This window comes from Hermetia illucens, chromosome 1 (assembly GCF_905115235.1).
Source record: "Hermetia illucens chromosome 1, iHerIll2.2.curated.20191125, whole genome shotgun sequence".
Taxonomy (NCBI): Eukaryota; Metazoa; Arthropoda; class Insecta; order Diptera; family Stratiomyidae; genus Hermetia; species Hermetia illucens.
The window spans coordinates 135621402-135643398 of NC_051849.1; the positions used below are offsets into that span (position 1 = coordinate 135621402).

Consider the following 21997-nt stretch of genomic DNA (forward strand, 5'->3'; position numbering starts at 1 on the left):
AACATGTCCGGTGCAACATCAACAACAACATGTGGAATTAGGATCCCTAATCTGTAAACAAAAATTATTATCTTGATTTGCTCAGGTTACTCATTCGCAGCTAGATCGATGTCCAGCCGATATCCAGCCTGCGATAAAAATCCCTTCGCCACCAGCGTTCTAACTGCAAAGCAATTCTGTCATTCTTATTGTTATATTTTCTCATTTCGTTTTTAATGAGGCTTTGCTTCAGTTTCATTGTCATCACCTACAACGCCGTGGAAGTGATAAGCCTACAGCAGCGAGACAAACACAAAGGTACGATTCGAAACACGAACCTTAGCGGACGACACGAAAGCAAAATTGCACAGGCGTGAAAAACTCCCAGATAATTACTGGCTGTGGTACATTTTACTATTATTCAAGAACTTAGTTTTCGAACGATTCTACGAATGAGTTGGCAGCAATTAAGCTTCAGTTGCGCACGTACAGACGAAAAGCTCAGAGGTTGATCGATGTAAGAAGTGGGGGAGCACCGAACGGCTCGTGTTTCCGATTTACATATTTACATTTCCACGACTGCACTTTTTCAGGTTTTCAAATACCACTAGGGACACTAGGGCCTGCGTCGTGGCTGCATTGTACTTAGTTTCTTTTTTTTGTTGGTAATATACTTCATTTTTGTTTTGCTTCTTTATTTTTAGTTTCTAACTTGATTTACTTTCGTATTTCTCCTAGTTCTATTATTATATATTACATTCATCTATTTATTCCTTACTTTATTTAGTATATAAGGTTTTTCTAAGTTTTGGTTTGAAACAAAACCTTATTAGAATCGATTCGATATATGGCTTGCTTTCTCTTTGTTCGCTTGTCTATCGGAGCCATTTACCGAAGAACAACTACAGCTATTTTCACCACCACCATTTTGTATTGAGTTTAAGGGGGGCCATCATGCTTACAGAAGAGAGAGAAAAATTCATACTTGGAAATATTTAACTTTCAATATCAGTTAAAAAATCTAGGAGTTAGTACGTGGCGCGGAGGTGTGGTTGGCGTCTCTCTCTAAGATATATGACAAATGCCATCTTTGTGAAATCTGTCCTGGAAATAATGTTTTCCACCATATAAAATCCCTAATAGTAACGCGAACTTTTTCAATCTCTTCCAGATAGAGCTGAACTGCTCGCATTAAGAAATGTGTATTACCTCAAGTAATAAATGAAATGAAAAATGTACTCAGGGATAAAGGCATAGAGAATATTAGCAAACATTTCAATTCCCCACAAGCGTTTTCCTTCTCTGTATAAGGACTTTTGCATCGCGTCAAACCCTTATGCTGTGAACTCATCGTGCGTAAAACGCGCCCATGAGGAATACTTAGGAATTACCTGACATCAAACCATCATTGATCCGATATAAGTTTATCCAATTAGAAAGTCTAGACAAGCTTCAATCGACATGCATTCAAAATACTCGTAGTTTCGATATTTTAAGAGACAGTAAGTACTGCGGCTATGTTGCAAATTCATGATGCAATCGATATAATACTATTTCCAGCACATTCATCTATGGGAAAAAGTTCCGAGGCTATATCTGTAACCAAAAAGCTTATTTATTGAGCTAGGCGTCAAATAGTTTACGGCTCCATAGTTAAGAAACGATTCTGATTAATAAACGAGATCAAAAATCGCCCTCCTTTTTGTATATTTATTATTTGGACATTATCCAGGAAAAACTATTCAAAATTACGTAAACGACATGAAACGAATGAATAGGGCTCAAAATAAAATCCTAAAATCCCAAGTATGTCCACATTCAAAACTGATGATGTGCAAATATCATTTTTATTGGATCATTCCCATCCGTTCCTTTCATTGAACTTCTCCAACTCCATTTAACAAACATTCCCCACTATCCGCTTACATAAAATCGATCAATATTTTCCTACAAACCTTTTCGGGATTTTAAAGGGGATACGTTGATATCTTTTGTTTAAACTCCTCTACAAATCCGCACATGTAAGAAAACCTGGAAGCATACTATGTCGGTACTACGAATTCAGTCGAAAATTAGACTTGACGCTATTCATGCTTCGTGACGCCTAATGCATATCAGGGACTTTTCCCATTCATATGCAAATGAAATTTCAGTATTGAAGCAGGAGTCAACGCAAAAGGACTTTAATGTTTCCCGGAGTTTTTCCTTCGTGTTTGTATCCTGGTATGGATGTGCTTGTATTCGGCAGCGTACAATTTACGGATATCGACCAAGGGCGGATTTTCGGGTTTAGTGCGCACGTGCCGAAAAACCAATTTTCCTTTCTACTTCAATTTTCCCTATGGGTCCCTTTTTATAAAAAAGACACCATTAGCAAAGGGTCGAAAAATCCAACAAATGAAATGTACAAAAGGAATTTTTTATTGGTGGACCATGTCTGCATGAAAAGAATAGCCATTTGCTATGTTTCCCAAAACATGATAAATGTGTTTGCCCTGGAAAACTCAATGCACAAAGTATTGCACACATGCATGTATATCCTCATTACGTGGCCATATCTACTGAAAAGAATATGGTTGCAATTCAGAAGTAGTTATAACGAAAATTATTAAACGGTACAAGTTGTTGTAGGGAAAAGAGCTGCTTCCTCCGCTCGTTTGCTATTGATTTTTACAGACAATTTTCAACAACTCATGGTTGCCTACAATAAATTAAGTTCTTTCGCTAGGCAGCATTTTTCAGACTTTGCGATTCAATGGAAGCAAAAGTTAAACAACAAATTCATTACAATTGAAATCATGTTCGAATTTTCAGCTTCTCCAAAATACAGCTGGCACACAGATATCCATGGTATAAAATAGTCCTGCCCGCTAATTAGGGATTGTAGTGCACGATATATCATCTTTAAGCTTTTAAAGACGTACTATAAGATGCTATACAATAGAGCAACTAATTTTCCTATTGTGGGAAATCGGCTGAAAAAATAGACAGAAAGTCTTCTAGGCTATGCGAAGAAGAGTCATTTCTAGAGATCTGCATGTCTTTAAATGAGAGCCTTTCATAAAATAGCCATGGACATTTAGACAACTTCAATGCAGGTTACAACAACAATAAACAATTTCTGTTCTTAACCGTAAAATCATCATCATTGGACATCACTTCAGATAAAAATGGAAATATAAACTACGTTATATATAACTGCAGAATTTCATGATTCTAGGATGAACTTTTTTTAAAGTCAAATACTAGAAATTATAGTAATAAATAAAAATATTATTAACTTTTTTTAAACAGATATCGGCATGGAGAGTATTTCGGAGCCTAGGTACGATTCGTGATTTTTTCCATATTTTTCGGTTGTGAAAATTGTCACAACCTGTGAGCGAGGTGGAGATTGCAATCCCAATGACAATCACCTGAGCAATATTTTGCTGCGTCAAAAAGGAGACTTTCAATACAGAGGAGAAGGAGAAACTGGACGAACATTTAAAGTTGGCGATAGAGTCCTGACTGATTGCGTGAACGAGGAAACCGATCGAAGAAAAGTAAAGAAATGATAGTTCTAATAAGGAAACTAGAAATAAATATTATTTTGACACCGTATCCCACATCAGCAAAAATCTTGCAGATGTTTTTAAATCTTTTGGTGGTCCGAAGACGACGAAGATAATTAGAGCCGAAAGATACAAATAGATAACGCACTGAGCTCAGAGCAGAAGCTATTAGCACCTTTTTAATCTTATTAGAATCGATTCAATGTCTATCGGTCTGTCTCGCTGTCACGCCCGATTTATTCGGAAACGGCTGAGATTATTGTTGCGAAATTTGCTGAGAACGGGTGGTCTGTGAATCCCCTCACATATTGCATTTTCACAGAATATACTCATGTGCCTCATCAAATGAAGGGCTTTGATTAATACTTTTCGAAAATTGTCTTATTTCTGATATTGAATGAAACATGGGGAAGTGAGAGCTTAAAATCGAAAAGTGTAAGAAGTTCCGTTCTCAGAACCTATTTAACCGAAAAATCTGAAAAAATAACAATGGTACACCTATATAAAATGGGCGCTGAAAATGCATCCCATCCCGATACATGCTGAAATAAGTTAATGCTATTATTAACTCATTTGAGGATTTTAATCGAAAACCCTTCTTAAGTTCATCCTAGTAATACAAAATTTGGTACCGTTATAGGTAGTAATATAATACACAATTTTTGAAGGAAATTCAACTGTTATTAAGGTCAAAATTGTGAATTTATCGCAATCAAAGATATATATGACGTCATCACGGAACTCATATAAATGGTGAAGTTGTATATATTAAAATTTTCAATTTTGGGAATGCATAGGAAATTTCTTACACAAGAGGAACACAAAACCTTTATATCAGAAGCGTTCAGCTTCTGGTATTCCGGCTTATTTATATTCCATAAAAATGTTGAAAGCGATAACCAACACCAGTTTATCATCCAGTGAACCAGGGTAGAACCCATCTAGATTATTCAGCGATTATTGGGGAAATACATCCCTGCTTACCTGAGACACCCAAGTATTTGTACCAGAATTTGTTGTTATTGAGCGAAGCATTTCTCTGTACCATTTTTCTATTTATTCAATATTTGGCAACCGGACGATTCTTACTAATCCTAATGAAAGCTATGGCGGTCCTTGGAAATGTGTGAGAGACTTTTACCCAACAATTAGCCTCTGACTGCATCGCAAAAAGCATGCTTCAAAAGAAGCACTATTTTTGCTGGGAGATGTTTTGCCCTTTGACACCCAAACACATGGCAAATGTTTCACCTTATCCCACTTGTTCACCAGGCATTGGCCTAATAGAGAACTTTTGAGCAATCATTGTTTCCTCATCTACAGTAAAGACACTTTACATACTGGTCCTACACTTATGAAAAGTTTGGCTTTTTGCCCCAATATTTATCACTTTCCATTATTTCATCGATGAAATGTTAAGAAATAGGTGGTTTTCTAGTTATGAAGGACACCATAGTAGAATGGTAGTTCTCACTTCCTTCTCGAACTTTTCATTCGTGAGTAAACAGTCGCAATTCACTGTAAACGTTGTAAAGGAATATTTCGGGCAAATAATTTACTATGTGTTTAGAATCCTTGATTCGATCCCGTCAGATAACGGGATGTACACAAGCTCTGTAGTTTTTAATGAACTTTTGAACCAGTATCCGCTTCTGATTTATATTCCTAATAAGGAAAATTTCAAGGTTGTCTTATATCACTCATGCGTGTGAGTGATGTAAGACAAGTGCGACGACGAGCAAATAAATTCTGGAGATACCAAAAGTTTTCAATCATTTATTTAATTTTTTTTGTACCAAGTCATGAGCCTTGGCAAAGTAAATGTGGATTAGATCGGAGTAAGGATAAACACTAACTAAACCAAGCGTCTTAATATGCCATTACATTGCATCTGTTTATCATGTTCTATTTGGATCAATGGCATCGAAAAAATTGAATTTTTGCATGGAAAGCTTTTTTTCATTAACAGGACTTTGTCAAACCAGAAGTTCAGAAAAAAAAACAAGCCGTAAATAGTTAAATCAGGGGAGTCAGCTTGATACGTAACGAGTCTAAACTATATTATCATTTAAGCTGCTTGAGGGAATTATCATAATTGTTACTGTGGAAGAGCAAGTTTTTATCGTTCACGCAAGAGAAATATTCGGTGTCCGAAGTGGTGATAAGCAAAAGTAAGAAGTCTACGAAGTCGAGTTCAAGAGATAAGCCTCCAAGTTGTCAAGCAAAAGAATAGGCAGGCTGTTAGATCATGTCGATTTTGCTATATCTGTTTTATAGCCCAAAAACGACTATTTTCTAGTAGAACATCGAACCATTAAGGTGCTAGTGAAAATTTTTTGAAAAATAGATCCTTTTCTTTTTGTTCCTTTCGATTCCATATACCTTCAGAAATCACGTCCTCCATTTTTATAAAGATCGCATCTTCCTGCATGTGCCAGCAGCCAGTGCATCGTAATACAAGAATTGCAACCAAAACCAGTGTAAATACTTGCAAAGAAGAAGGTAGACAAGCCTGCTCTTAATCTAGAGGAACAGGAGTATGCTAAACTTGTTTTTGAAAATTTTACCGACGATGGTTTACCCAAACGTTGTCTGGGAAAGAGCACTCAAAATAAGAACGAGTGTTATAAGAAAACGCTCTAGACGACCATTCTTAAGCAAACGTTTGCGACTAACAAGAAGAAAGTCGTCGAATTGGGTGTTCATATTTCACTGGCTGGGTTCAATGAGGGACAGATAACTCTAGAAAAAATCATGGACTGTTGACTTTAAATCCTACAAAAATAAGGCACAAAAAGAAGTCCGTTTGTCCAATAAGCAGCGCAGCAGGAAGAAGTGCAGGAGTAGGTCAACTCAGAAGCACTTTGTATAGTGCAGGGATAGCAGATTAATCAACTCTAAATGTTAAAACTTAATTTTTAAAAAAAATTTACCAAAAAATAAATAGTGAAAAAAGTTTCAGCACGTTTTTCTGGGATTTACATTTTCTCAAACTGCAAACTGAGTTTGTATCAAGCCACCGTTGTTTTGACCGGCCTTTCGATCGCTTACCATCGACTTCGATGTTCAGATCAAACTTGGAAAGTGAATTCTTTCATACAATCGAAGACACTTCGCTCGCAATTTTTCCACGATCGGTGCAACTCTATATCGATCACGGATATCCTCATTTCGGATGTGATCTAAACGTGTGACGCCACTAGCCCAACACAACATCTTCGTCTTCATTACCATATGCCGCCGTTCATTGTTTTTTTACAGTCGGCCAACACTGAGAACCATAGAGGGCGACAGGGTGGACGACGTTACCATAAATTTTAGATTTGAGACGTTCGTAGATACGTCGATCACAAGCAACACCAATTATAGAACGCCACTTCATTCAGGTTGCGCTAATGCGTGAAGCTATTTCATGATATAGTTCTCCATTGGCTGATAACATAGAATCGAAATATTTAAATCGCTCAGTTCTTGGTAGGTCACTGCCATTGACAGTGATTATGCCTGTTTCGTGGAAATAGGTCGTCAAAACTTCAATCTGACACCGTGTTGCATGAGGCGATTATTCCATTTTTAGACAAGTTGCTTTTGTTATTAGACGCGAGGAAATCATCATCTGCATAAAGCAGTATATAGGACGCTGGACGTTGGATGTCCCGTGTGACAGTGTACATGAAAAGAACAAAGAGGAGTGGTGAAAAAGCACTTGCTTGGTAAACAGCGATTTAGTTACACCCGCCACACTTCGAATTTTACTTTCCCTTCGACCTAGCCAACCAGTTCTTCTGCCATTAAGTGTTGTCGTATAGCATACCAGACGAGTTCCTCTGGCACATGGTCAAACGCTTTCTCTAGAAAACGCAATGTAAAGAGGGCGATGCTTCTCACGGTTTCTCCATGACTAACCCCGCAGCACGTATTGCGTAAGTAGTTCCGGAGTTCTTAATAAATCCGGCGTGATTTACGGTTATTTCAACGATTTCGCGATTACGGTTGTCAAGAATGCTTTCAAAAATCTTCATGGTATGAGAAAGTGGATCGGATGATAATTTGAAAATTCTGGAAGACTAATTTTTTCTCTATATTGGAACTGTGATACTTTTCTTGCCAGTTAATAACCCGAATGAAGCTGAGCCACTGAGCCACAGTGTTAGGTTTCAATTTGAGGTTTTGACAGTATGATTTCAATATTTTATAATTTCGAAATATATAAACAAAAAATAAACGATTTTTTCAAACCATCACATTGTACTATTACTATATACTAAAAATTTTGCTTTCATTTTATTGCTTTCCTACCTTTATATACTAGAGCTCCCAATTGTGTAAAAAATCTGAAATAAAGAAAAGACTCATTAAAGTTGGCACGAACACTGAACATTTAAAAGTAGGTCTCGTTTGTATGTATTCTGATCAATCAAACTAAAATCCTCGTATGCATATCAGAAACCTCAATCGGCTTGATTGAACAATGTGTTTCCATATAGCTAAGGTAGGATGGAAGTTGAGAGGACAGAAAATCTTTTGTGAAAGGACATATAAATTGCATAAGAGTATTGTTATTATGAGATATTTGTCTATTGGTTAAATATCAATACTTGATTGGGCCTCCTTTAGCTTCCAGAACTGCTTGCATCCGCGATGGCACGATGAAATAAGTTTCTACGTGATACTTTGAGGTATAATATTCCGTCCATCCTGGTAGAGCCTTCTTTAGAGAACTCTTTGAAGGAAGGTTGTGTTCGTGTAACCGCTTTTTGTGGTAGTCCCAGAAATGCTCGATTAAATTTACGTCTGGACTCTGCTTTGGTGAATGCAGGTGCTTTGGAACATTATACAGTAGCCACATACGTACCATACAAACTGTATGTTTGGGGTCGTTGTCTTGTTATAAAATATAATTCGGACTCAAACCCATTTTATTGACACAAAATTCTTTTTCAAAATGCTTATATCTTGTACTGACTTTCACCTGTAAACCCAACTTGTTTCTAGAACGATATGTTCTGATGTTTGTGCAGAAAAGCGAATTCGTCTCCATTACACTTTTGTAATAATTCTTCTTTTAGTTTTATACCATTTGTTCTCGGGTTTTTGCGTATTGCACTCACTATCACTCTTTCTTCCTTTTCAGATAACTTACAAGCGTGCCCTATCCTTTGTTTATATTCCACTGTTCCCGTTTCTTCCACGAAATGTTGGATTGTTGACATCGATTTTTTTTTCGATTTTAGTTATTTCCGATAATGCTTTCTTTAACTCCGCCATGCTATTAACATAGTATGCTGGTCCCAAGCCCAGGTAAAGGAGGAGGGTTTGAGGCAACGTACTCTGCACTATCCTCAGTAAAACAAAAATAAAACGCTGAGATCAGGGAAAGAGATAAATAGAGTATAGTTGGAGGTATTCTACTATGCTATCTATGCTATGCTAAATCGACCAAGAAAATGCATACAATGTAGTTACAAACATGATGATCGGATTGAGTCACAAGCCTCGTCGAAATGCTAGGGCGTCCACCTCAGTCGACGCGGCAGGACGGGCCCCGGTCCTGTCGAGAAATGGGCAAGGGTTCTTGAAGCATGGACGGCGTCAGGACGTAAGCAAGTTAGTCCGAACACAACGAACAAAACAAATACGTGATGAACTCGCAAGAGCCCTTCGGAAAAGGCGCATTGATATCTGCGCTCTGCAAGAAACCCGATGGTCTGGTGCCAAAAGCTGCGACATTGAACGCGAACGCGGTCAAAATGGTTACAAACTTCTCTATTTTGGTAACCCACACACTCAATATGGTGTTGGCATTGCCATCTCAGAGCGTTTCCGTGATGCCATTAAAAAAGTCGAACGAATTGATGATCGGCTCATGAAGCTCACCATTATATCAGCTGATCGCACTATTCACTTCTTCACCGGGTACGCAACACAGAAAAGTCGACCTGATGATAAGAAAGATGCCTTCTGGCAACTTCTTGATGAAAAGGCGACAGGTGCCATGGGGGAAAGGAGTTCGGAGCGCGCAATGAGGGTGGTGAGCGTATAATCGATGTTGCGGACACCCATGACCTTGTACTTATGAATACATGGTTCATCAAACGATTGTCACATCTTCCTACATTTTATAGTGGGAACAGTAAAACGCAAATCGACTATATTCTCATAAGACACCAACATTTTACCACTGTCACTGATTGCAAAGTCGTTTTCTATGAGACCATTGCACCTCAGCATCGGCTGTTGATTGCCGTCCAGCGAATTAAGCCACCGATAAAACAGCGTGCGGAACGCACTGGCCCGCGACGCATTAAATGGTGGCGATTTGGTGAGAAGAAAGAAGAAACGATCTCACTCATATGTTACGATTGCCGACCATTACGAATGTGGAAGAATCATGGAACCAAATGAAAGACACGATCCACAAAGCGGCCTCTGGAACCCTCGGGGTCACCAAGCCGGATAAGCGGTATATCAACCGAGATACTTGGCTTTGGAATGATCATATTGAAATGAAGGTCCATGAAAAGAAATACCTCTACCACAAATTTCTCGACAATAAAACGCCTGCTAATTGGCAAATTTATAAGAATGCCAACCGTGAAGCAAAGAAAGCGGTCGCTGTCACCCGAGCGAACGATTTCAAAAATCTTTACGATAAACTGGACACTCGGGACGGCGAGAGAGATCTGTATCGACTTACTAAAAGCCGTAATGAACGCACACAGGATATCGAACACTTCTATTGCGTTAATGACAAAAACGGCACTTTGCTTACCAACCGTCGAGCCGCAACGAATAGATGGGGAGAATACTTCGAGTAGATTTCAACTGAAGAATTTGCTCATCCTCCACTTCCACAATCATTGCCGACATTTGGAGCAGTTCCACCAGTCAGCGCAACTGAAGTCGAGGAGGCAATAAAACAAATGAAGTTGGGGAAAACAACAGGACCTGACAACATCCCATCTGAGCTCTGGAAAGCGAAGAGCTGGGACCCAACACTGTGGCTCAGTGAATTCTTTAACCGAGTTATTCAGGAAGGAAGAACACCATATGACTGGCAAGAAAGTACCACTGTTTCAATATGGAAAAAGAAAGGTAGTCCAGCAGAATGTTCAAATTACCGTCCGCTCCGGTTACTTTCCCATACTATGAAGATTTTTGAACGCATTCTTGACAACGGTATTCGCGAAATCGTTGAAATAACCGTGAATCAAGCCGGATTTGTCAAGAACTGCGGAACTACTGACGCAATACACGCTGCGCGGTTACTCATGAAGAAACACCGTGAGAAGCATCGTCCTCTTTACATTGCCTTTCTGGATTTAGAGAAAGCGTTTGACCGTGTACCACACGAACTCATCTGGTATGCTTTACGACAACACTTCGTGCCAGAAGAACTCGTGCGCAGGGTTCAATTGCTCTACCACGATCCGAAAAGTAAAGTTCGAAGTATGGCGGGTGTATCAAAACCGCGTGTCTCTGTTGGTGTTCATCAAGGAAGCGCCCTCTCACCACTCCTCTTTGTTCTTGTTATGGACACCGTCGCACGGGATATCCAACGTCCAGCGCCCTACACACTGCTTTATGCAGATGATGGTTTCCTAGCATCTGATAGCAAAAATGATCTCCAGCAACTTGTTCAAAAATGGAAAGATCACCTCATGCAACACGGTTTCAGATTGAATTTAAACAAAACTGAATTTTTTACGACCGATCCCCATGAAACAGGCACAATCACTGTCAGCGGCAGTGATCTGCCCAGAACTGAGCGATTTAAATACCTCGGGTCAACGCTATCAGCCAATGGAGAACTGCGTTATGAAATTGCTTCACGCATTAACGCAACCTGGGTGAAGTGGCGTTCCACAACTGGTGTTCTTTGTGATCGACGTATCAACGAACGTCTCAAATCTGAAATTTACCGCAATGTCGTCCGTCCAGTCGCTCTCTATGGTTCTGAGTGTTGGCCGACTATAAAAGACAATGAACGGCGTCTTGCGGTAACGGAAACGAAGATGCTTCGATGGACTAGTGGCGTCACACGTTTAGATCACATCCGAAATGAGGATATCCGCGATTGTTATGGGGTTGCACCGATCGTGGAAAAGTTGCGAGAGAAGCGTCTTCGATGGTATGGTCACGCAATTCGTGCCAATGAGAATTCACTTGCAAAGATTGGTCAAGATTGGTCCGAACATCGAAGTCGATGGTAAAGGACCAAAAGGCAGACCTAAACAACGGTGACTTGAAACACTAGATGGGGATTTGAAAGCCTCGAGATTGCACCCAGATCAGGCATTCGATAGAGCCAAATGGCGAAGCCGATCACAACGAGCCGACCCCGAAGAAGATAATGCTTTTTCACAAGCCCACAAATTAATTACAACTTGCCTAAAATCGATCGATGTTTGTTTTCTTTTATTTTTTGTAAGCGTCATTGCAAATTTATAGTTCGAACTCCTGGTCGATATTCGTTGCGTTGCGATTACTCAAAATAAAGGAAATGCGGGACCGCTGAAGTAGTTGTATGATGACGTCTGTCGTTTGAGATAAGATCAATATTTGTATTTTTTTTGCTATTACTCAAAAAGGATGTCATGCAAATATTATAAACAGGCTTGTAATAGAAATAATAATATATAATGGAATAAATAATATATAATCAAAATAAAAAAAAATGAAATGAAATGAAAAGTACTCGATAATGGTATCGCGCGGTAAATTACGGCGCCTAGTGTGTATCAGGTATCTGTATGCCTTACGGTACAGTAGAACAATTTTATCCTGCTGCAGATTTGTTAACAATAGTACGTGCTTTAGATTGTGTCCTATGGACATTAATCTGAACAATTCTGTAATCTAAGGAGGAATTTAGGGACGCGACGCTTTTCCGTAAAATTCGAAAATAAAATAATTTAGTAATTTATTTGTGCGGAGATCGATATGCGAGTCCTGTCTCACTTCAAGTTTGTGCCTTTTAACCCCGCATTCCTATACTCTGTAATCGAGAGCAAGTCTAAGAAATATTCGTTTTGAGAATGAAGGGGGTCCTAAGTCCGCATCAACTTAATATAGGACCGGACCAATTGAGGAGCAACTTACTCCTTCTTTTCTGGTCCACGGACCCCTCGCTTAGGGCTTGCACCCAAACTTTTTTAAGGACCCCCTTCATTCTCAAAACGAATATTTCAGCTCTGGCCAGCTTTGGTCAATAAAGCGGATTTGCGCTCAATATAATTCGTAGGCATGTCGTGTTTTACGAATTATATAAAGGAGCATTCAACATCTGCGAGCCGCTACGGTCACGCTGGTCCCAGGGCAGAGGTGAGGCAGCGTCTGACGATTTGCCTCTGCCCTGGTAAGAAACCGTACAGCCGTCGTCGCTTGACTTTTTTTAAGTCTAAGAAAGTATTAACCATTTGGTCCTCTCAAACGGCTATATTTGGAGCAAAATGTTTCTGGCTCATTTGGTTCGCCCCCTTAAACTAAGCATAAACACATAGCGTGGGATGTATATGTCTGTATGAGTGGGTATGTGCCTATCCAATTTCATTTTGTGACAGCCAGATAAATGGTTAACCGATTTTAATAAGGTTTTGTTTTTACGCCTTGAAAGGAGAAGAGGAGAGGAGGGATGCCCCAATAAATTAATTTGATTTGCCAAAGTTATTATAAACCTAGATGGCGCTGTAGATGAACAGATGGAACCTGCGAAATGACTAGGACAGTATATGAATAAAACGACATAACGATATAAAATACAGGGTGCGGCAGCATCACTTCCTTTTCTAAAATGCCACTCAGTTAGTTGATGTCATAGCGGAGCGCTAGTGGTCTCGTTCAAGAGGGGATACTGTAAAATTTTCTCCCGACACGGTTCAGTCGCCATCACGCGTTAGAATAGTGAGGAGCGTGCCTTTGCCGTTGAGGTTTACTTTTCAAGCGGATGTTCGGTTATTGCAACACAGCGTGCATTCCGGAATCGCTTTAACTTAGGCCCGTTGGCTCCCATCCCAGACCGCAAATCAATTGTTACATGGGTCACTACATTCAGACAAACTGCAGTGTGGTGTGCAATTTCCTCAGCTGGAATTATTGGTCCCTGGTTTTTTGACGAAAATGAGGTTACAGTGACAGTGAATTCGGACCGGTATGTAAACATGCTACAGAATTTTTTTTCCCACGGCTAGAAAATTAGGATTTGGGGGACACTTGGTTCCAACAAGACGGTGCAACAGCACACACTTCAAGAGCATCGATGACTGTTTTGAGGGAACACTTTCCAGAGCGCCTTATCTCAATTAGAGGTGATTTGGAATGGCCGGCACGCTCCCCCGATCTGTCCCCTTGTGATTTTTTTCTATGGGGTTTTTTGAAATCCCGTGTTTATGTGAACCGTCCAAGAACCCTACAAGATTTGAAGACCAACATCCAAGAAGAAATTGCCAACATAACACCTGCTATGCTAACAAGAGTCATGACAAACGCCAGAAATCGGTTTACGCAATGTATGGAGAATGGGGGACGTCACCTAACAGATTTAATCTTCAAAACAATGTAAATAAATGTAAACTAGACATGTACCAACATTATAAAAAATAAATAAATATTTTCCGATGCATACAATAGTTTTTATTGAGTTTTGAAAAAAAGAAGTTATACAGCCGCACCCTGTAGTTACCCCTTCAGCTGGGAGATGGGTGGAAATCGAAATAGAGACCAGCAAAGAACACGGTCAAAAAAAATAAACGGCATTTTTACTGGGTTGAATGGCAGCAATCCGAAAAAGTACATTCTCACAAACAAATTGCAAATATGAAGTTGGGGGAAATACCTATAATGTTGGAACACTATTCGAGATCGATGTCGGTTATTATAGACTATTTTCGCAAATGGCTATATCGAATAAATGGAGGAATGTGAATATATCGGTTTGGAGTGCTGTTAGAACTATATACATACCAGGTTAGAAATTAAGATTTAAAGATTTTCAAAATCGCATGTGAATTATTATGAAATGAAATGTGCTAACGACAATTCACTTGTCAAGATTATCTGAGCTTCGAAGTCGGCCAAAACAACGATGGTTTGATAAGTTGGATGGTGATTTCAGACCCTCGCAACTTCATCCAGATCGAGCCCCTGACCGAGCAAAATGGCGCAAACGATTAAGACCAGCCGACCCCGTTTCTGAACGGAACAAAGGCTGAAGAAGAAGCGAAAGAGTTATTTCAAGTTGAGCGGACCCAGATTGGCGTCAACGTTATTAATGAGTTAGCCAACCAAGGAAGCGATATATAAACAAATCTGAGATATTCCATTAGATGAGGGTGTCGAATACGGTCTGAATGCTCAGAGGCTTACCCCTCCCCCCAATTTAATATATGACATGACATTTTGATAAAAAAAAAATTATAACAATAAACGAGCTGAAGCGAAATGTCCTGAAATTTTCCCGCAAATTACTATTTTAGTAAGGTTTGATGAATACGCTTTGCAGCCAGAAAGGAGTGGCAGGCGCGTCTATGCGGAAGGAATACAGGTATGTTATTTTACGAAAGCTACCGTGTGGTCGGGGTTGACATGCTCTGTTAACTTGATACATAAAACGGTTTTCCATCAACGTACTCTAGATCCTCATCCGATGAGATAGGAGAGTCTAGGCAAACCTCCTTTAGTGGTGAGGCGATTTTCTTCCGAAGGCCACTGCTCCATGTAGGTAAAATTGGATTGAATATGGAAGTGCTTACGATGTTAGAGAGGCCAGAACAGGATGTTACATCGATAATTATGAGCAGCAAAGCAATAATTATGTCGTCACGCTGAACAGTAGTATTGCATTGGATGATCTTCACTGGTTTTGGTAACGGTTTAACAGTAGCTTTTGGGGTTTCACCGACAAAATTATAAGTCAAAGAGTGTAAGGTATCTACCACACCCCGATCGCAGTTCAGACAACTTCTCCCGAATTGTATCGAAAGTGCGTTAATCGATTGAGGAGCTCTAACTGTAGTAAAGTAAGAATGACTGCCAGTTTCCGATACCTTTTGTTGCTATAAGGGTGCTCCACATAGCGATCTCAGTAAGTTTGTTTTTTAATTGAAGACTCCAAATGCTGACAGATTATTCTCTCAAGGGAAATTTGCACCGCGTCCCTAAAGAACTTTCATCTGCTGACAGATGAAAGACAGAGTGTTACAATATTGATATAATAGACGTATCGCATTAGTATATTATGTTTGAAATACCACACATCGAAGATGTTATGAAGGCAGATTTCATGTATGGATATTTTACTTTCATATATTTTTCCTTTTTTGTCATCTATCCAACTTAACCACCAATGTCTGATCCGTATGTTGACATAACTGATCATCGGCTTTGGGTGTTAAATGAATTATTCAAGTCTGATAAAGACACCGCGTACTGGTTTGAGTTTTGTGGCAAAATACGGCTCCGACCAAGTTCCTTTCAATTTCTTTTTACCTTTAACATATAACTGACAAGAATTATACCTAAGTGGAGGAAATGATTATAACATCTTCGAGCAAAATTCTGGAAACTGCGCTCATGGAAGTCAACACCTCCGTCACCTGAGCTTATTAAGGTTTACCGTATATCTTTTAGCTTAGTTTGAAGATTCAAAACTAGTAGTACTGAAAGCGAGCATCTTAGACAACCTTGATAACTTTGTCTAGGAATATTGGGCAATAATGGAAAAAAAAGAAATTCAAAAAAAATTGGCCAAGTTGAATTATATGGATTTGCGATATTCACACATACCACAGCCATATATTCAATAATGAATTCATTTTTATGCTGCTAATTGAATTTATGCTCTCTTTTCGCAGCATAGTGCACACATTCTTCCTTCTGAAACATGTTCCAATGGAACTATCGGGTTTTAATTTCTCGATTATTTGAACCCTTATAAATTAAAAATGAAGAATGCAGTGCCAAAGATATATTTTCAGACAACTTCTTTGAATTTTATCCAATATTAGATTTACCCTTTCATATTTCATGTCCAGTTTCCAGATCCTCACATAAAAAAATCTATAACACTAAGGACAGCTCAACTGTTAACGGGGTCATTACGGTAGACCTTGCACAACAACCATCTGCCGCTTTCTCCTCCCGATAAGGATTAAAATGCAAGTCCATGCTCCTAGGGGTAAGCCATAGGGTTCATGGTAGAGAGACTGTAACGACATGCGATAATATTTTAATTTAATTTAATTTATGGTATATTTTCAGCGCATATGATGTAGTAAGTAGCAGTAAATATGTTGTTTGTGAATAGGAGGAAAATGTTACCTTCATAGGTTATACTTTTACCAGTTTGAATACAAACTTCAAAATATTTTAGTGGAAAAACAGCTTCTGAAATGTTAAAGAGGGATGAGAAAATTTGACAACTTGGTATATAATGTTCGTTATTTCTGTGATCTGAGATAAAACACAACCCATGCTGTTCCTATGACAGAAACATTTGCAACTTTTTCGGGCTAATATAAGTACTCACGCACAATTTGACGCATTGAAGACAGTTAAATTTGGCAAAAAATACGTGGGAAAATCAGATACGTGGTGATCTCAACTGACTTTTTGCGCTCATTTCCCATACTAAGATATAAATTCACAATGTTGAACTAATGCTGCGTCACGCCTCCTCCAAAATCCACTAATATGTTAATTTAAATTCAAATTAACGGCCAATACAGGAAATAACATTGAGGCTTGAAGTTTGATCATCGACCGCGCGATGACGATATGATCTCCTTGTCTTTGAAAAAAAATTGAAAATAAACTGCCATGAACTTTAATTTCAATTTTTATATTAGTAATGTCGCGGTTTTTCGTCATTACTCGTTTATTCGACACGTTGTGCTTTTTTATTCCATGTGCAAATTGACTGCGTGCCGTGCCACCGGCCTTTTGGCATTGAGGCAAAAAGAAAGATCAACTCGGAATTCAGTGCTTATTTGCACTGAGACATTCGTTGGTCAGTGGTTTTTTCGTCAAAATATTAACAAGTTTTATCCAATTCTTATTTTTAGTTGGCCTTCGATGAGTTAATGAATCGTTATTACCGCGTATCTATTAAAGCAGCGAGTGAATGATCACTATGAATGGCGAATTTAGGAAGAACCAAACATACTGCACGCGGTGGTTCTGCTCGCGGATTTCGGGATTACTTAATTTGCAGTAAATAGTGGTCATAAATCATGATTTCATGTTGTGTATTTGCACAGTTTTAAACTTATTCATCACGAATTGTTAGATCACAGCTCTTAGAAAAGCACTACGGCACCTCAGGGTGATTTTTTTTAACAAACATATATTATTTACACAAAGTGGCTTCAAATCCTAAGGTCGTCTGTTAGCAGATATTAAAATATTATATATAAATCCGTAGAAAAACGATGAATCATAGTTACGTTGAAGCGCTAGTTATGAAGATATAACAAGAGAAAAAGCCTTGGCTCATAATGTTCTAAACATCAAACTCCTATAAAGCTCGTAGACATCTCTCGGATAATATTCCGAAGTAGACCTACCATGACGAGTCAAGAAGTCACGATTCTAACTTTTTTTTTTTCAGGTAGTTATCCTCGAACAGTCCTAGTCGTCATTGCCTTCTACTCCTAATGCTCCAATACGCAATCTTGAAACTAGTTCCTGTGAGGAATTAACGAGTTGGCCTCTCACAGTAGGAAACGATGTTGGGAAGACCGGGGTTTACGGTCTGATACTAGGGCATCATAGGTATTCGAGGCAATGGGAGCATTTTTACAGTCGGCCAAGTTCCCGGCTTGTAGATACGAAAGCTAATCCAGTCTTGTGGTCTGAGCCGTTCACCATCGCCGATCCTTTGTCCTCCACCTTTATGATAGTAGTACTCAAATTTCAATTTTATTTCATTATTTTTTTTTTTAACAAGTAAATAATACACAAAATTTTCGTTTTTACTTAATTTTGTATTTAAGGATGTAGAAATGCTTTTTATGACTAAAGACTTGAAAAAAGGTGGTTTTATTCGGGGAAGCACACAGCCTTTTGTGATAATCTGAATTAAAAAAAAAATTGATTTCTATTCTGTAGATTTGTCGTAATATGCAGAACCCCAAATATGCAAACATTTTTTTTTTTTAAACAACAAAATGACGAAATATTTGAAAAAAAAAATTTGAAAATCGTTGTAGTTTTTTATGTTAATTTGTTAAAAAAAATTATTATTAGAAAATTAAATATTTTTGAGGTTCCGCATATCGACAAGGGTGTGTAGAATAAGGGATTATTTCAGCTAAGTAGTTTCTTGTGAGTGTTTCCCTGAAGCTTTAAAAACGTGGTTTCGAGTAAAACGCGTTTAAAGTTTTGACAATAGTTTTTTCGTAACAAAACTTACTAATGAGATGCTACAGAATTCTTTTCCATATACTGTGTCTTCTTCTTGTTTCTTTTTCTTTCTTATTTTCTAATAGTATATATCTTTACATAATGCCCAGATCTTAGTCAGCTGATTACAACAATATAGGATCGAGGATATTATAAAGAGGGGACGATTGGAGCAACTGCTGCCGAATAATTTTCATTTCTATACCTACTGCGGTACGATCTTTGTGCTATAACTTGAGAAACAATTTGAAATTCAGTCTGAAATTTTGACTGTACATTTTCAATATGTTAGCTTTCAAAATAAGTAAAGAAAAATAAACGATTATTTTTTTTAATTAATTTTAATTAATTAATTTTTTTAATTAATTTAATTTAATTGTCACACTGTACTACTACCTTAAGCTGCAACGGTCCTGCATAAAAATGAATCGAAAGAAAAAAGTGCAGAACACGCAAATATTTTCTAATGGCGAAAAAATCGTCGTGTGCTGGAGCTTGTTCAAAATAGGAACGCATGGTTGCATCTGATAAAACAGAAGAGTCAATCCCATCAGTAATATCATTGTAACTGGAAAACATATTAGTATATAGGCATTTATTTCGTTCCGCCCATCTAACTTAATGTCTCAAAAGTGATCCCAGATATGTCCAAAAATGACAAATTAGCACTAACTATACGAAGAATATTCCCAAGGTGCATTTTCAAAAAATGACATCAGCAGAGCTACTTTTCGTCGTAAATTATAGAATAACATAGTCAGAAATAAAAAATCGCGAAAAATGTAACCTTCATTGTTCGAAATCACAAGAAAAAAAGGAAATAAAAACACATACCATTTACCAACTAGCTCTCTGTTGCGATAAAAGTGAGAGGTTTTGGCCGGCATTATCATGGACTTCGATGTTCAAACCAATCTTGGAAAGTGAATTTTCATTAGCGCGATTTACGTGACCATACCATCGCAGACTCGCGATTTTTCCACGATCAGTGCAATCCCGTATCGGCCGCGAATATCCTCATTTCAAATGTGATCATGACGTCTTACGCCACTGGTCCAATGCAACATCTTCATCTCCATTACTACGAGACGCCGCGCCGTTCATTGTCTTTTATAGTCAGCCAACACTCAAAACCATAAAGGGTGGCACGGCGTTCCTTGATACGTCAATCTTTATGATCGATGGATCGATCACGGATGGATGACCGGACTACTTTGAGAAGATACCCAGGGAGCATTTTCTCATCTGTTCAATTCAAACATTGCCGACATTCGAATTAATTCAATCTATCATCCTTTGAATTCAAACAAATAAAGATAAGAATAGCAACAAATCCTGGCGACATTACAACTGACCTCTGGAAAGAAAGAGAAGCAAGGCACCACAAACATTCAGATATTGAAGTTCCAAGGGTTATTCCATACCATTGTCAACTCGGAACAGATGATTGACTTCTATTTTTCGTAGTATGCTTACCAATTAAAAATAATTTTGTCAAATCTGCTTTGAACCAATCTCTCACCCCAACCCTCTATCAAAGTAGAAATGGCAGCGGATAGGCCACACATTAAAAATAACAAGTCGAAGACCGCTAATTCGACCTTTCCAGTATGAAAGGTTTTGTATATTTCTTGAATAAAAATATTTGAATGCATAGCTATTCCATTTGGACATTGCTCATAATGCATATGCATTTAGCATGTTACACTACTCATTTTAGTGCCATATGATATGATATATGATATTCAATGTTTTCGTTTTCAGCAAAACTAAGACCGACTTCGACCTTCGCATGTATAGGAACCCCCCTTAAACCCAATGTAAAATGATGTCATTGGCTGCTTGCGTGAGCGTTCGTATCAATCGACATGAGTGTTAGGCGGCTTCACCTAATAACCAAAACTGCGATAAAGTCCCGGAGGAAACAGCGCACGTTTTCTTCTAATGCCCGAGATAATCATAGCTATCACCGCAAAGTTTGGTCCGAAAAAATGCTAGCATGCCAGGAGGATTTGAAAGTAAATCGGAACGGATCGACTAGCATATTGTTTGACTAAAAAATACTTTTGTTTTTCCGGATTCGACTATGACGGGAATTTCATTGAAAGTTTTGAAACAAATGAGTTTTTTTTGCTATGTATCAGGTTGTCCTCAAAGTTTTCGCACAAATATTAATGTGACAATTAAAAAGCAATTAGCAGACAAACCAACACAGCAGGTACAACATGTGATATCCCAATGGAAAGGTCAGAGTCCTAACTATAAAATGCATGGTAAATTATCCTTGAAGGATCAGTGTTGTGAAGGATATTCAAGGATAAACATGGAATTCGACAAAGTACATTTTCGTCATTGCATTTTGTACGAGTTTCAAATGGGGACGAAGGTGCCGAAGGCGATTGAAAATTTGTCGAAGGTATTCGGTGAAGGAAAGGTAAAGCGCAGGACAGTTTACGATTGGTTCGAAAAATTCTACAGCGGAGACCTGACACTTGAAGATGAACCTCGCTCAGGAAGACCCTATACGATTGACGACGATATCCTGCGCAACAAACTGGAAGCGAATCCTTTTCTTTCGACACGTGTGCTTGCAGAGGATCTCGGTGTATCAAAATCAGGAGTAGCAGTAGCCATTACGCGTCTTGGATATGTTTTGAAGAGCACAAAGTGGGTACCGCACGAACTGACTGAGCGAAATCTGGCCGATAGAGTGAGAATTTGCTCCGCTAACCTTTTACGGAACGAAAACGACCTTTTTTTGAATCGATTGGTAACTGGCGATGAGAAATGGATTGTGTACGAAAACGTAGCGAAGAAACGAGCCTACACTCATCGAGATCAACCGGGTCCATCGGTAGCAAAGCCGTCTATTCATCAGCAGAAGCGAATGCTCAGTATATGGTGGGACGTTCGTGGCCCCATACACTACGAGCTTTTGGGACCAAACGAGACCATTACCGCCGATAAGTACTGCGAGCAGCTCGACAGATTAAACACCCAGCTACGTTCGAAACGACCAGCATTGGTCAACAGGCGAAATATTGTCTTTCATCATGATAACGCCC

At 38.7% G+C, this 21997-nt stretch overlaps 1 protein-coding gene across 1 annotated transcript in view; it reads right to left on the reverse strand.

Annotated features, from left to right (window-relative positions):
* The window catches only part of LOC119658720 (protein gustavus), a 293290-nt gene that overhangs the window by 122882 nt on the left and 148411 nt on the right, over window positions 1–21997 (reverse strand). The window contains exon 5 of the mRNA XM_038066384.1: window positions 7833–7867. The gene's annotated coding sequence lies outside the window, so the exon portion shown is untranslated. The remainder of the gene's footprint in view (window positions 1–7832; window positions 7868–21997) is intronic.